Raw genomic sequence first — 16,228 nt, 5'->3', positions numbered from 1 at the left:
AACTTTTTTGAAGCCGAATTTCTTCATGAAAATTTTCAACTTTTTTGAATCCGAATTTCTTCATGAATATTTTCAACTTTTTTGAAGCCCAAATACTTCATGAAAATTTTCAACTTTTTTGAAGCCCAAATACTTCATGAAAATTTTCAACTTTTTTGAAGCCCAAATACTTCATGAAAACGTTCAACTTTTTTGAAGCCCAATTTCTTCATGAAAATTTTCAACTTTTTTGAAGCCCAAATACTTCATGAAAATTTTCAACTTTTTTGAAGCCGAATTTCTTCATGAATATTTTCAATTGACCCACCCCCCTCACGAAAAAGTTGAAAAAAGACGAAACACCCCCCCTTACGAAAAAGTTGAAAAAAGACGAAACACCCCCCCTCACGAAAAAGTTGAAAAAAGACGAAACACCTCCCCCTTACGAAAACTTTTTTGAAGCCGAATTTCTTCATGAAAATTTTCAACTTTTTTGAAGCCTAAATACTTCATGAAAATTTTAATCTTTTTTGAAGCCGAATTTCTTCATGAATATTTTCAACCTTTTTGAAGCCGAATTTCTTCATGAAAATTTTAAACTTTTTTGAAGCCCAAATACTTCATGAAAATTTTCAACTTTTTTGAAGCCGAATTTCTTCATGAATGTTTTCAATTGACCCACCCCCCCTCACGAAAAAGTTGAAAAAAGACGAAACACCCCCCTCTTACGAAAAAGTTGAAAAAAGACGAAACACCCCCCCCTTACGAAAAAGTTGAAAAAAGACGAAACACCCCCCCTTGCGAAAACTTTTTTGAAGCCGAATTTCTTCATGAAAGTTTTCAACTTTTTTGAAGCCCAAATACTTCATGAAAATCTTCAACTTTTTTGAAGCCGAATTTCTTCATGAATACTTTCAATTGACCCACCCCCCTCACGAAAAAGTTGAAAAAAGACGAAACACCCCCCTCTTACGAAAAAGTTGAAAAAAGACGAAACACCCCCCCCTTACGAAAAAGTTGAAAAAAGACGAAACACCCCCCCTCACGAAAAAGTTGAAAAAAGACGAAACACCTCCCAGTTACGAAAACTTTTTTGAAGCCGAATTTCTTCATGAAAATTTTCAACTTTTTTGAAGCCCAAATACTTCATGAAAATTTTCAACTTTTTTGAAGCCGAATTTCTTCATGAAAATTTTCAACTTTTTTGAATCCGAATTTCTTCATGAATATTTTCAACTTTTTTGAAGCCCAAATACTTCATGAAAATTTTCAACTTTTTTGAAGCCGAATTTCTTCATGAAAATTTTCAACTTTTTTGAATCCGAATTTCTTCATGAATATTTTCAACTTTTTTGAAGCCCAAATACTTCATGAAAATTTTCAACTTTTTTGAAGCCCAAATACTTCATGAAAATTTTCAACTTTTTTGAAGCCCAAATACTTCATGAAAACGTTCAACTTTTTTGAAGCCCAATTTCTTCATGAAAATTTTCAACTTTTTTGAAGCCCAAATACTTCATGAAAAATTTCAATTGACCAACCCCCCCTTATGAAAAAGTTGAAAAAAGAGGAAACACCCCCCCTTACGAAAAAGTTGAAAAAAGACGAAACACCCCCCCCTCGCGAAAACTTTTTTGAAGCCGAATTTCGTCATGAAAATTTTCAACTTTTTTGAAGCCCAAATACTTCATGAAAATTTTCAACTTTTTTGAAGCCGAATTTCTTCATGAATACTTTCAATTGACCCACCCCCCTCATGAAAAAGTTGAAAAAAGACGAAACATCCCCCCCTTGCGAAAACTTTTTTGAAGCCGAATTTCTTCATGAAAATTTTCAACTTTTTTGAAGCCGAATTTCTTCATGAAAATTTAAAACATTTTTGAAGCCCAAATACTTCATGAAAATGTTCAACTTTTTTGAAGCCGAATTTCTTCATGAATATTTTCAATTGACCCACCCCCCCCTCACGAAAAAGTTGAAAAAAGACGAAACACCCCCCCCTTACGAAAAAGTTGAAAAAAGACGAAACACCCCCCCCTTACGAAAAAGTTGAAAAACGACGAAACACCCCCCCCTCGTGAAAGCTTTTTTGAAGCCGAATTTCTTCATGAAAATTTTCAACTTTTTTGAAGCCCAAATACTTCATGAAAATTTTCAACTTTTTTGAAGCCGAATTTCTTCATGAAAATTTAAAAATATTTTGAAGCCCAAATACTTCATGAAAATTTTCTACTTTTTTGAAGCCGAATTTCTTCATGAATATTTTCAACTTTTTTGAAGCCCAAATACTTCATGAAAATTTTCAACTTTTTTGAAGCCCAAATACTTCATGAAAATTTTCATCTTTTTTGAAGCCGAATTTCTCCATGAAAATTTTAAACTTTTTTGAAGCCGAATTTCTTCATGAAAATTTAAAACATTTTTGAAGCCCAAATACTTCATGAAAATTTTCAACTTTTTTGAAGCCGAATTTCTTCATGAATACTTTCAATTGACCCACCCCCCTCACGAAAAAGTTGAAAAAAGACGAAACTCCCCCCTCTTACGAAAAAGTTGAAAAAAGACGAAACACCCCCCCTTACGAAAAAGTTGAAAAAAGACGAAACACCCCCCCTTGCGAAAACTTTTTTGAAGCCGAATTTCTTCATGAAAATTTTCAACTTTTTTGAAGCCCAAATACTTCATGAAAATTTTCAACTTTTTTGAAGCCGAATTTCTTCATGAAAATTTAAAAAAATTTTGAAGCCCAAATACTTGATGAAAATTTTCAACTTTTTTGAAGCCGAATTTCTTCATGAAAATTTAAAAATATTTTGAAGCCCAAATACTTCATGAAAATTTTCTACTTTTTTGAAGCCGAATTTCTTCATGAATATTTTCAACTTTTTTGAAGCCCAAATACTTCATGAAAATTTTCAACTTTTTTGAAGCCCAAATACTTCATGAAAACGTTCAACTTTTTTGAAGCCGAATTTCTTCATGAAAATTTTCAACTTTTTTGAAGCCCAAATACTTCATGAAAATTTTCAACTTTTTTGAAGCCCAAATACTTCATGAAAAATTTCAATTGACCAACCCCCCCATATGAAAAAGTTGAAAAAAGAGGAAACACCCCCCCTTACGAAAAAGTTGAAAAAAGACGAAACACCCCCCCTTGCGAAAACTTTTTTGAAGACCAATTTCTTCATTAAAATTTTCAACTTTTTCGAAGCCCAAATACTTCATGAAAATTTTCATCTTTTTTGAAGCCGAATTTCTTCATGAAAATTTTAAACTTTTTTGAAGCCGAATTTCTTCATGAAAATTTAAAACATTTTTGAAGCCCAAATACTTCATGAAAATTTTCAACTTTTTTGAAGCCGAATTTCTTCATGAATACTTTCAATTGACCCACCCCCCTCACGAAAAAGTTGAAAAAAGACAAAACTCCCCCCTCTTACGAAAAAGTTGAAAAAAGACGAAACACCCCCCCTTACGAAAAAGTTGAAAAAAGACGAAACACCCCCCCCTTGCGAAAACTTTTTTGAAGCCGAATTTCTTCATGAAAATTTTCAACTTTTTTGAAGCCCAAATACTTCATGAAAATTTTCAACTTTTTTGAAGTCGAATTTCTTCATGAAAATTTAAAAAAATTTTGAAGCCCAAATACTTCATGAAAATTTTCAACTTCTTTGAAGCCGAATTTCTTCATGAATATTTTCAACTTTTTTGAAGCCCAAATACTTCATGAAAATTTTCAACTTTTTTGAAGCCCAAATACTTCATGAAAACGTTCAACTTTTTTGAAGCCGAATTTCTTCATGAAAATTTTCAACTTTTTTGAAGCCCAAATACTTCATGAAAATTTTCAACTTTTTTGAAGCCCAAATACTTCATGAAAAATTTCAATTGACCAACCCCCCCATATGAAAAAGTTGAAAAAAGAGGAAACACCCCCCCTTACGAAAAAGTTGAAAAAAGACGAAACACCCCCCCCTCGCGAAAACTTTTTTGAAGCCGAATTTCTTCATGAAAATTTTCAACTTTTTTGAAGCCGAATTTCTTCATGAAAATTTTAAACTTTTTTGAAGCCGAATTTCTTCATGAAAATTTAAAACATTTTTGAAGCCCAAATACTTCATGAAAATTTTCAACTTTTTTGAAGCCGAATTTCTTCATGAATACTTTCAATTGACCCACCCCCCTCACGAAAAAGTTGAAAAAAGACGAAACTCCCCCCTCTTACGAAAAAGTTGAAAAAAGACGAAACACCCCCCCTTACGAAAAAGTTGAAAAAAGAAGAAACACCCCCCCCTTGCGAAAACTTTTTTGAAGCCGAATTTCTTCATGAAAATTTTCAACTTTTTTGAAGCCCAAATACTTCATGAAAATTTTCAACTTTTTTGAAGCCGAATTTCTTCATGAAAATTTAAAAAAAATTTGAAGCCCAAATACTTCATGAAAATTTTCAACTTTTTTGAAGCCGAATTTCTTCATGAATATTTTCAACTTTTTTGAAGCCCAAATACTTCATGAAAATTTTCAACTTTTTTGAAGCCCAAATACTTCATGAAAACGTTCAACTTTTTTGAAGCCGAATTTCTTCATGAAAATTTTCAACTTTTTTGAAGCCCAAATACTTCATGAAAATTTTCAACTTTTTTGAAGCCCAAATACTTCATGAAAAATTTCAATTGACCAACCCCCCCATATGAAAAAGTTGAAAAAAGAGGAAACACCCCCCCTTACGAAAAAGTTGAAAAAAGACGAAACACCCCCCCCTCGCGAAAACTTTTTTGAAGCCGAATTTCTTCATGAAAATTTTCAACTTTTTTGAAGCCCAAATACTTCATGAAAATTTTCAACTTTTTTGAAGCCGAATTTCTTCATGAATACTTTCAATTGACCCACCCCCCTCACGAAAAAGTTGAAAAAAGACGAAACACCCCCCTCTTACGAAAAAGTTGAAAAAAGACGAAACACCACCCCCTTACGAAAAAGTTGAAAAAAGACGAAACACCCCCCCCTTGCGAAAACTTTTTTGAAGCCGAATTTCTTCATGAAAATTTTCAACTGTTTTGAAGCCAAATTTCTTCATGAATATTTTCAACTTTTTTGAAGCCCAATTTCTTCATGAATACTTTCAATTGACCCACCCCCCTCACGAAAAAGTTGAAAAAAGACGAAACACCCCCCTCTTACGAAAAAGTTGAAAAAAGACGAAACACCACCCCCTTACGAAAAAGTTGAAAAAAGACGAAACACCCCCCCCTTGCGAAAACTTTTTTGAAGCCGAATTTCTTCATGAAAATTTTCAACTGTTTTGAAGCCAAATTTCTTCATGAATATTTTCAACTTTTTTGAAGCCCAATTTCTTCATGAAAATTTTCAACTTTTTTGAAGCCCAAATACTTCATGAAAATTTTCAACTTTTTTGAAGCCGAATTTCTTCATGAATACTTTCAATTGACCCACCCCCCTCACGAAAAAGTTGAAAAAAGACGAAACACCCCCCTCTTACGAAAAAGTTGAAAAAAGACGAAACACCACCCCCTTACGAAAAAGTTGAAAAAAGACGAAACACCCCCCCCTTGCGAAAACTTTTTTGAAGCCGAATTTCTTCATGAATATTTTCAACTTTTTTGAAGCCCAAATACTTCATGAAAATTTTCAACTTTTTTGAAGCACAAATACTTCATGAAAATTTTCAACTTTTTTGAAGCCGAATTTCTTCATGAAAATTTTCAACTTTTTTGAAGCCCAAATACTTCATGAAAATTTTCAACTTTATTGAAGCCCAAATACTTCATGAAAATTTTCAACTTTATTGAAGCCCAAATACTTCATGAAAATTTTCAACTTTTTTGAAGCCCAAATACTTCATGAAAATTTTCAACTTTTTTGAAGCCGAATTTCTTCATGAAAATTTTAAACTTTTTTGAAGCCGAATTTCTTCATGAAAATTTAAAAAAAATTTCAAGCCCAAATACTTCATGAAAATTTTCAACTTTTTTGAAGCCGAATTTCTTCATTAAAATTTTCAACTTTTTTGAAGCCGAATTTCTTAATGAAAATTTTCAACTTTTTTGAAGCCCAAATACTTCATGAAAATTTTCAACTTTTTCGAAGCCGAATTTCTTCATGAAAATTTTCAACTTTTTTGAAGCTGAATTTCTTCATGAAAATTTAAAAAAAATTTCAAGCCCAAATACTTCATGAAAATTTTCAACTTTTTTGAAGCCGAATTTCTTCATGAAAATTTTCAACTTTTTTGAAGCCCAAATACTTCATGAAAATGTTCAACTTTTTGGAAGCCGAATTTCTTCATGAATATTTTCAATTGACCCACCCCCCCTCACGAAAAAGTTGAAAAAAGACGAAACACCCCCCTCTTACGAAAAGTTGAAAAAAGACGAAACACCCCCCCTTACGAAAAAGTTGAAAAAAGACGAAACACCCCCCCCTTACGAAATAGTTGAAAAAAGACGAAACACCCCCCCCTCGCGAAAACTTTTTTGAAGCCGAATTTCTTCATGAAAATGTTCAACTTTTTTGAAGCCCAAATACTTCATGAAAATTTTCAACTTTTTTGAAGCCGAATTTCTTCATGAATACTTTCAATTGACCCACCCCCCTCACGAAAAAGTTGAAAAAAGACGAAACTCCCCCCTCTTACGAAAAAGTTGAAAAAAGACGAAACACCCCCCCCTTACGAAAAAGTTGAAAAAAGACGAAACACCCCCCCCTTGCGAAAACTTTTTTGAAGCCGAATTTCTTCATGAAAATTTTCAACTGTTTTGAAGCCGAATTTCTTCATGAATATTTTCAACTTTTTTGAAGCCCAAATACTTCATGAAAATTTTCAACTTTTTTGAAGCTCAAATACTTCATGAAAATTTTCAACTTTTTTGAAGCCCAAATACTTCATGAAAACGTTCATCTTTTTTGAAGCCGAATTTCTTCATGAAAATTTTCAACTTTTTTGAAGCCCAAATACTTCATGAAAATTTTCAACTTTTTTGAAGCCGAATTTCTTCATGAATACTTTCAATTGACCCACCCCCTCACGAAAAAGTTGAAAAAAGACGAAACTCCACCCTTACGAAAAAGTTGAAAAAAGACGAAACACCCCCCCCTTACGAAAAAGTTGAAAAAAGACGAAACACACCCCTCTTACGAAAAAGTTGAAAAAAGACGAAACACCCCCCCTTACGAAAAAGTTGAAAAAAGACGAAACACCCCCCCCTCGCGAAAACTTTTTTGAAGCCGAATTTCTTCATGAAAATTTTCAACTGTTTTGAAGCCGAATTTCTTCATGAAAATTTTCAACTTTTTTGAAGCCCAAATACTTCATGAAAATTTTCAACTGTTTTGAAGCCGAATTTCTTCATGAAAATTTTCAACTTTTTTGAAGCCGAATTTCTTCATGAAAATTTTCAACTTTTTTGAAGCCGAATTTCTTAATGAAAATTTTCAACTTTTTTGAAGCCCAAATACTTCATGAAAATTTTCAACTTTTTTGAAGCCGAATTTCTTCATGAAAATTTAAAAAAAATTTCACGCCCAAATACTTCATGAAAATTTTCAACTTTTTTGAAGCCGAATTTCTTCATGAATACTTTCAATTGACCCACCCCCCTCACGAAAAAGTTGAAAAAAGACGAAACACCCCCCCTTACGAAAAAGTTGAAAAAAGACGAAACACCCCTCCCTTGCGAAAACTTTTTTGAAGCCGAATTTCTTCATGAAAATTTTCAACTGTTTTGAAGCCAAATTTCTTCATGAATATTTTCAACTTTTTTGAAGCCCAAATACTTCATGAAAATTTTCAACTTTTTTGAAGCCCAAATACTTCATGAAAATTTTCAACTTTTTTGAAGCCGAATTTCTTCATGAATACTTTCAATTGACCCACCCCCCTCACGAAAAAGTTGAAAAAAGACGAAATACCCCCCTCTTACGAAAAAGTTGAAAAAAGACGATACAACCCTTACGAAAAAGTTGAAAAAAGACGAAACACCCCCCCCTTGCGAAAACTTTTTTGAAGCCGAATTTCTTCATGAAAATTTTCAACTTTTTTGAAGCCCAAATACTTCATGAAAATTTTCAACTTTTTTGAAGCCGAATTTCTTCATGAATACTTTCAATTGACCCACCCCCCTCACGAAAAAGTTGAAAAAAGATGAAATACCCCCCTCTTACGAAAAAGTTGAAAAAAGACGATACAACCCTTACGAAAAAGTTTAAAAAAGACGAAACACCCCCCCCTTGCGAAAACTTTTTTGAAGCCGAATTTCTTCATGAAAATTTTCAACTTTTTTGAAGCCCAAATACTTCATGAAAATTTTCATCTTTTTAGAAGCCAAATTTCTTCATGAATATTTTCAATTGACCCACCCCCGCTAACGAAAAAGTTGAAAAAAGACGAAACACCCCCCCCTTACGAAAAAGTTGAAAAAAGACTAAACACCCCCCCCTTGCGAAAACTTTTTTGAAGCCGAATTTCTTCATGAATATTTTCAATTGACCCACCCCCTCACGAAAAAGTTGAAAAAAGACGAAACACACCCCTCTTACGAAAAAGTTGAAAAAAGACGAAACACCCCCCCCTTACGAAAAAGTAGAAAAAAGACTAAACACCCCCCCCTTGCGAAAACTTTTTTGAAGCCGAATTTCTTCATGAAAATTTTCAACTTTTTTGAAGCCCAAATACTTCATGAAAATTTTCAACTGTTTTGAAGCCGAATTTCTTCATGAAAATTTTAAACTTTTTTGAAGCCGAATTTCTTCATGAAAATTTAAAAAAATTTTCAAGCCCAAATACTTCATGAAAATTTTCAACTTTTTTGAAGCCGAATTTCTTCATGAAAATTTTAAACTTTTTTGAAGCCGAATTTCTTAATGAAAATTTTCAACTTTTTTGAAGCCCAAATACTTCATGAAAATTTTAAACTTTTTTGAAGCCGAATTTCTTCATGAAAATTTTCAACTTTTTTGAAGCCGAATTTCTTCATGAAAATTTAAAAAAAATTTCAAGCCCAAATACTTCATGAAAATTTTCAACTTTTTTGAAGCCGAATTTCTTCATGAAAATTTTAAACTTTTTTGAAGCCGAATTTCTTAATGAAAATTTTCAACTTTTTTGAAGCCCAAATACTTCATGAAAATTTTCAACTTTTTTGAAGCCGAATTTCTTCATGAAAATTTTCAACTTTTTTGAAGCCCAAATACTTCATGAAAATTGTCATCTTTTTTGAAGCCAAATTTCTTCATGAATATTTTCAATTGACCCACCCCCGCTAACGAAAAAGTTGAAAAAAGACGACACACCCCCCCCTTACGAAAAAGTTGAAAAAAGACGAAACACCCCCCCCCTTGCGAAAACTTTTTTGAAGCCGAATTTCTTCATGAATATTTTCAATTGACCCACCCCCTCACGAAAAAGTTGAAAAAAGACGAAACACCCCCCTCTTACGAAAAGTTGAAAAAAGACGAAACACCCCCCCTTACGAAAAAGTTGAAAAAAGACGAAACACCCCCCCCTGCGAAAACTGTTTTGAAGCCGAATTTCTTCATGAATATTTTCAACTTTTTTGAAGCACAAGTACTTCATGAAAATTTTCAACTTTTTTGAAGCCGAATTTCTTAATGAAAATTTTCAACTTTTTTGAAGCCGAATTTCTTCATGAAAATTTTCAACTTTTTTGAAGCCCAAATACTTCATGAAAATTGTCATCTTTTTTGAAGCCAAATTTCTTCATGAATATTTTCAATTGACCCACCCCCGCTAACGAAAAAGTTGAAAAAAGACGACACACCCCCCCCTTACGAAAAAGTTGAAAAAAGACGAAACACCCCCCCCTTGCGAAAACTTTTTTGAAGCCGAATTTCTTCATGAAAATTTTCAACTGATTTGAAGCCGAATTTCTTCATGAATATTTTCAACTTTTTTGAAGCAGAAATACTTCATGAAAATTTTCAACTTTTTTGAAGCCCAAATACTTCATGAAAATTTTCAACTTTTTTGAAGCCCAAATACTTCATGAAAACATTCATCTTTTTTGAAGCCGAATTTCTTCATGAAAATTTTCAACTTTTTTGAAGCCCAAATACTTCATGAAAATTTTCAACTTTTTTGAAGCCGAATTTCTTCATGAATATTTTCAATTGACCCACCCCCCCTCACGAAAAAGTTGAAAAAAGACGAAACACCCCCCTCTTACGAAAAAGTTGAAAAAAGACGAAACACCCCCCCTTACGAAAAAGTTGAAAAAAGACGAAACACCCCCCCCTTACGAAAAAGTTGAAAAAAGACGAAACACCCCCCCCCTTGCGAAAACTTTTTTGAAGCCGAATTTCTTCATGAAAATTTTCAACTTTTTTGAAGCCGAATTTCTTCATGAAGACTTTCAATTGACCCACCCCCCTCACGAAAAAGTTGAAAAAAGACGAAACACCCCCCCTTACGAAAAAGTTGAAAAAAGACGAAACACCCCCCCTCACGAAAAAGTTGAAAAAAGATGAAACACCTCCCCCTTACGAAAACTTTTTTGAAGCCGAATTTCTTCATGAAAATTTTCAACTTTTTTGAAGCCGAAATACTTCATCAAAATTTTAAACTTTTTTGAAGCCGAATTTCTTCATGAATATTTTCAACCTTTTTAAAGCCGAATTTCTTCATGAAAATTTTAAACTTTTTTGAAGCCCAAATACTTCATGAAAATTTTAAACTTTTTTGAAGCCGAATTTCTTCATGAATATTTTCAACTTTTTTGAAGCCCATATACTTCCTGAAAATTTTCAACTTTTTTGAAGCCCAAATACTTCATGAAAATTTTCAACTTTTTTGAAGCCCAAATACTTCATGAAAACGTTCAACTTTTTTGAAGCCCAATTTCTTCATGAAAATTTTCAACTTTTTTGAAGCCCAAATACTTCATGAAAAATTTCAATTGACCAACCTCCCCTTATGAAAAAGTTGAAAAAAGACGAAACACCCCCCCCTCGCGAAAACTTTTTTGAAGCCGAATTTCTTCATGAAAATTTTCAACTTTTTTGAAGCCCAAATACTTCATGAAAATTTTCAACTTTTTTGAAGCCCAAATACTTCATGAAAATTTTCAACTTTTTTGAAGCCCAAATACTTCATGAAAATTTTCATCTTTTTTGAAACCGAATTTCTTCATGAAAATTTTAAACTTTTTTGAAGCCGAATTTCTTCATGAAAATTTAAAACATTTTTTAAGCCCAAATACTTCATGAAAATTTTCAACCTTTTTGAAGCCGAATTTCTTCATGAAATTTTTCAACTTTTTTGAAGCCCAAATACTTCATGAAAATTTTCAACTTTTTTGAAGCCGAATTTCTTCATGAAGACTTTCAATTGACCCACCCCCCTCACGAAAAAGTTGAAAAAAGACGAAACACTCCCCTCTTACGAAAAAGTTGAAAAAAGACGAAACACCCCCCCCTTACGAAAAAGTTGAAAAAAGACGAAACACCCCCCCCCTTGCGAAAACTTTTTTGAAGCCGAATTACTTCATGAAAATTTTCAACTTTTTTGAAGCCCAAATACTTCATGAAAATTTTCAACTTTTTTGAAGCCGAATTTCTTCATGAATACTTTCAATTGACCCACCCCCCTCACGAAAAAGTTGAAAAAAGACGAAACACCCCCCCTTACGAAAAAGTTGAAAAAAGACGAAACACCCCCCCTCACGAAAAAGTTGAAAAAAGATGAAACACCTCCCCCTTACGAAAACTTTTTTGAAGCCGAATTTCTTCATGAAAATTTTCAACTTTTTTGAAGCCGAAATACTTCATCAAAATTTTAAACTTTTTTGAAGCCGAATTTCTTCATGAATATTTTCAACCTTTTTAAAGCCGAATTTCTTCATGAAAATTTTAAACTTTTTTGAAGCCCAAATACTTCATGAAAATTTTAAACTTTTTTGAAGCCGAATTTCTTCATGAATATTTTCAACTTTTTTGAAGCCCATATACTTCCTGAAAATTTTCAACTTTTTTGAAGCCCAAATACTTCATGAAAATTTTCAACTTTTTTGAAGCCCAAATACTTCATGAAAACGTTCAACTTTTTTGAAGCCCAATTTCTTCATGAAAATTTTCAACTTTTTTGAAGCCCAAATACTTCATGAAAAATTTCAATTGACCAACCCCCCCTTATGAAAAAGTTGAAAAAAGACGAAACACCCCCCCCTCGCGAAAACTTTTTTGAAGCCGAATTTCTTCATGAAAATTTTCAACTTTTTTGAAGCCCAAATACTTCATGAAAACGTTCATCTTTTTTGAAGCCGAATTTTTTCATGAAAATTTTCAACTTTTTTGAAGCCCAAATACTTCATGAAAATTTTCATCTTTTTTGAAACCGAATTTCTTCATGAAAATTTTAAACTTTTTTGAAGCCGAATTTCTTCATGAAAATTTAAAACATTCTTTAAGCCCAAATACTTCATGAAAATTTTCAACCTTTTTGAAGCCGAATTTCTTCATGAAAATTTTCAACTTTTTTGAAGCCCAAATACTTCCTGAAAATTTTCAACTTTTTTGAAGCCGAATTTCTTCATGAATACTTTCAATTGACCCACCCCCTCACGAAAAAGTTGAAAAAAGACGAAACACCCCCCTCTTACGAAAAAGTTGAAAAAAGACGAAACACCCCCCCCTTACGAAAGAGTTGAAAAAAGACGAAACACCCCCCCCCTTGCGAAAACTTTTTTGAAGCCGAATTACTTCATGAAAATTTTCAACTTTTTTGAAGCCCAAATACTTCATGAAAATTTTAAACTTTTTTGAAGCCGAATTTCTTCATGAATACTTTCAATTGACCCACCCCCCTCACGAAAAAGTTGAAAAAAGACGAAACACCCCCCCTTACGAAAAAGTTGAAAAAAGACGAAACACCCCCCCTCACGAAAAAGTTGAAAAAAGATGAAACACCACCCCTTACGAAAACTTTTTTGAAGCCGAATTTCTTCATGAATATTTTCAACTTTTTTGAAGCCCAAATACTTCATCAAAATTTTCAACTTTTTTAAAGCCGAATTTCTTCATGAATATTTTCAACCTTTTAGAAGCCGAATTTCTTCATGAAAATTTTAAACTTTTTTGAAGCCCAAATACTTCATGAAAATTTTAAACTTTTTTGAAGCCGAATTTCTTCATGAATATTTTCAATTGACCCACCCCCGCTTACGAAAAAGCTGAAAAAAGACGAAACACCCCCCCTTACGAAAAAGTTGAAAAAAGACGAAACACCCCCCCTTACGAAAAAGTTGAAAAAAGACGAAACACCCCCCCCTCACGAAAAAGTTGAAAAAAGACGAAACACCCCCCTCTTACGAAAAAGTTGAAAAAAGACGAAACACCCCCCCCTTACGAAAGAGTTGAAAAAAGACGAAACACCCCCCCCCTTGCGAAAACTTTTTTGAAGCCGAATTACTTCATGAAAATTTTCAACTTTTTTGAAGCCCAAATACTTCATGAAAATTTTAAACTTTTTTGAAGCCGAATTTCTTCATGAATATTTTCAATTGACCCACCCCCGCTTACGAAAAAGTTGAAAAAAGACGAAACACCCCCCCTTACGAAAAAGTTGAAAAAAGACGAAACACCCCCCCTCACGAAAAAGTTGAAAAAAGACGAAACACCTCCCCCTTACGAAAACTTTTTTGAAGCCGAATTTCTTCATGAAAATTTTCAACTTTTTTGAAGCCTAAATAATTCATGAAAATTTTCAACTTTTTTGAAGCCCAAATACTTCCTGAAAATTTTCAACTTTTTTGAAGCCGAATTTCTTCATGAATACTTTCAATTGACCCACCCCCTCACGAAAAAGTTGAAAAAAGACGAAACACCCCCCTCTTACGAAAAAGTTGAAAAAAGACGAAACACCCCCCCCTAACGAAAGAGTTGAAAAAAGACGAAACACCCCCCCCCTTGCGAAAACTTTTTTGAAGCCGAATTACTTCATGAAAATTTTCAACTTTTTTGAAGCCCAAATACTTCATGAAAATTTTAAACTTTTTTGAAGCCGAATTTCTTCATGAATACTTTCAATTGACCCACCCCCCTCACGAAAAAGTTGAAAAAAGACGAAACACCCCCCCTTACGAAAAAGTTGAAAAAAGACGAAACACCCCCCCTCACGAAAAAGTTGAAAAAAGATGAAACACCACCCCTTACGAAAACTTTTTTGAAGCCGAATTTCTTCATGAATATTTTCAACTTTTTTGAAGCCCAAATACTTCATCAAAATTTTCAACTTTTTTAAAGCCGAATTTCTTCATGAATATTTTCAACCTTTTTGAAGCCGAATTTCTTCATGAAAATTTTAAACTTTTTTGAAGCCCAAATACTTCATGAAAATTTTTAACTTTTTTGAAGCCGAATTTCTTCATGAATATTTTCAATTGACCCACCCCCGCTTACGAAAAAGTTGAAAAAAGACGAAACACCCCCCCTTACGAAAAAGTTGAAAAAAGACGAAACACCCCCCCTCACGAAAAAGTTGAAAAAAGACGAAACACCTCCCCCTTACGAAAACTTTTTTGAAGCCGAATTTCTTCATGAAAATTTTCAACTTTTTTGAAGCCTAAATACTTCATGAAAATTTTAATCTTTTTTGAAGCCGAATTTCATCATGAAAATTTTCAACGTTTTTGAAGCCGAATTTCTTCATGAAAATTTTAAACTTTTTTGAAGCCCAAATACTTCATGAAAATTTTCAACTTTTTTGAAGCCGAATTTCTTCATGAATATTTTCAATTGACCCACCCCCCTCACGAAAAAGTTGAAAAAAGACGAAACACCCCCCTCTTACGAAAAAGTTGAAAAAAGACGAAACACCCCCCCCTTACGAAAAAGTTGAAAAAAGACGAAACACCCCCCCCTTGCGAAAACTTTTTTGAATCCGAATTTCTTCATGAAAATTTTCAACTTTTTTGAAGCCTAAATACTTCATGAAAATTTTCATCTTTTTTGAAGACAAATTTCTTCATGAATATTTTCAATTGACCCACCCCCGCTTACGAAAAAGTTGAAAAAAGACGAAACACCCCCCTCTCACGAAAAAGTTGAAAAAAGACGAAACACCCCCACCTTACGAAAAAGTTGAAAAAAGACGAAACACCCCCCCTTACGAAAAAGTTGAAAAAAGATGAAACACCACCCCTCACGAAAAAGTTGAAAAAAGACGAAACACCTTCCCCTTACGAAAACTTTTTTGAAGCCGAATTTCTTCATGAAAATTTTCAACTTTTTTGAAGCCTAAATACTTCATGAAAATTTTAAACTTTTTTGAAGCCGAATTTCTTCATGAATATTTTCAACCTTTTTGAAGCCGAATTTCTTCATGAAAATTTTCAACTTTTTTGAAGCCCAAATACTTCATGAAAATTTTCAACTTTTTTGAAGCCGAATTTCTTCATGAATACTTTCAATTGACCCACCCCCTCACGAAAAAGTTGAAAAAAGACGAAACACCCCCCTCTTACGAAAAAGTTGAAAAAAGACGAAACACCCCCCCTTTAATAAAAAGTTGAAAAAAGACGAAACACCCCCCCCTTACGAAAAAGTTGAAAAGAGACGAAACACCCCCCCCCTTGCGAAAACTTTTTTGAAGCCGAATTTCTTCATGAATACTTTCAATTGACACACCCCCCTCACGAAAAAGTTGAAAAAAGACGAAACACCCCCCTCTTTCGAAAAAGTTGAAAAAAGACGAAACACCCCCCCCTTACGAAAAAGTTGAAAAAAGACGAAACACCCCCCCCTTACGAAAAAGTTGAAAAAAGACGAAACACCCCCCCCTTGCGAAAACTTTTTTGAAGCCGAATTTCTTCATGAAATTTTCAACTTTTTTGAAGCCCAAATACTTCATGAAAATCTTCAACTTTTTTGAAGCCGAATTTCTTCATGAATACTTTCAATTGACCCACCCCCCTCACGAAAAAGTTGAAAAAAGACGAAACATCCCCTCTTACGAAAAAGTTGAAAAAAGACGAAACACCCCCCCTCACGAAAAAGTTGAAAAAAGACGAAACACCCCCCCCTTGCGAAAACTTTTTTGAAGCCGAATTTCTTCATGAAAATTTTGAACTTTTTTGAAGCCCAAATACTTCATGAAAATTCTTCAACTTTTTTGAAGCCGAATTTCTTCATGAATACTTTCAATTGACCCACCCCCCTCACGAAAAAGTTGAAAAAAGACGAAACATCCCCTCTTACGAAAAAGTTGAAAAAAGACGAA

Source organism: Labrus mixtus, unplaced genomic scaffold (genome assembly GCF_963584025.1).
Source record: "Labrus mixtus unplaced genomic scaffold, fLabMix1.1 SCAFFOLD_28, whole genome shotgun sequence".
NCBI lineage: Eukaryota > Metazoa > Chordata > Actinopteri > Labriformes > Labridae > Labrus > Labrus mixtus.
Note: the sequence above shows the minus strand (reverse complement) of the source record.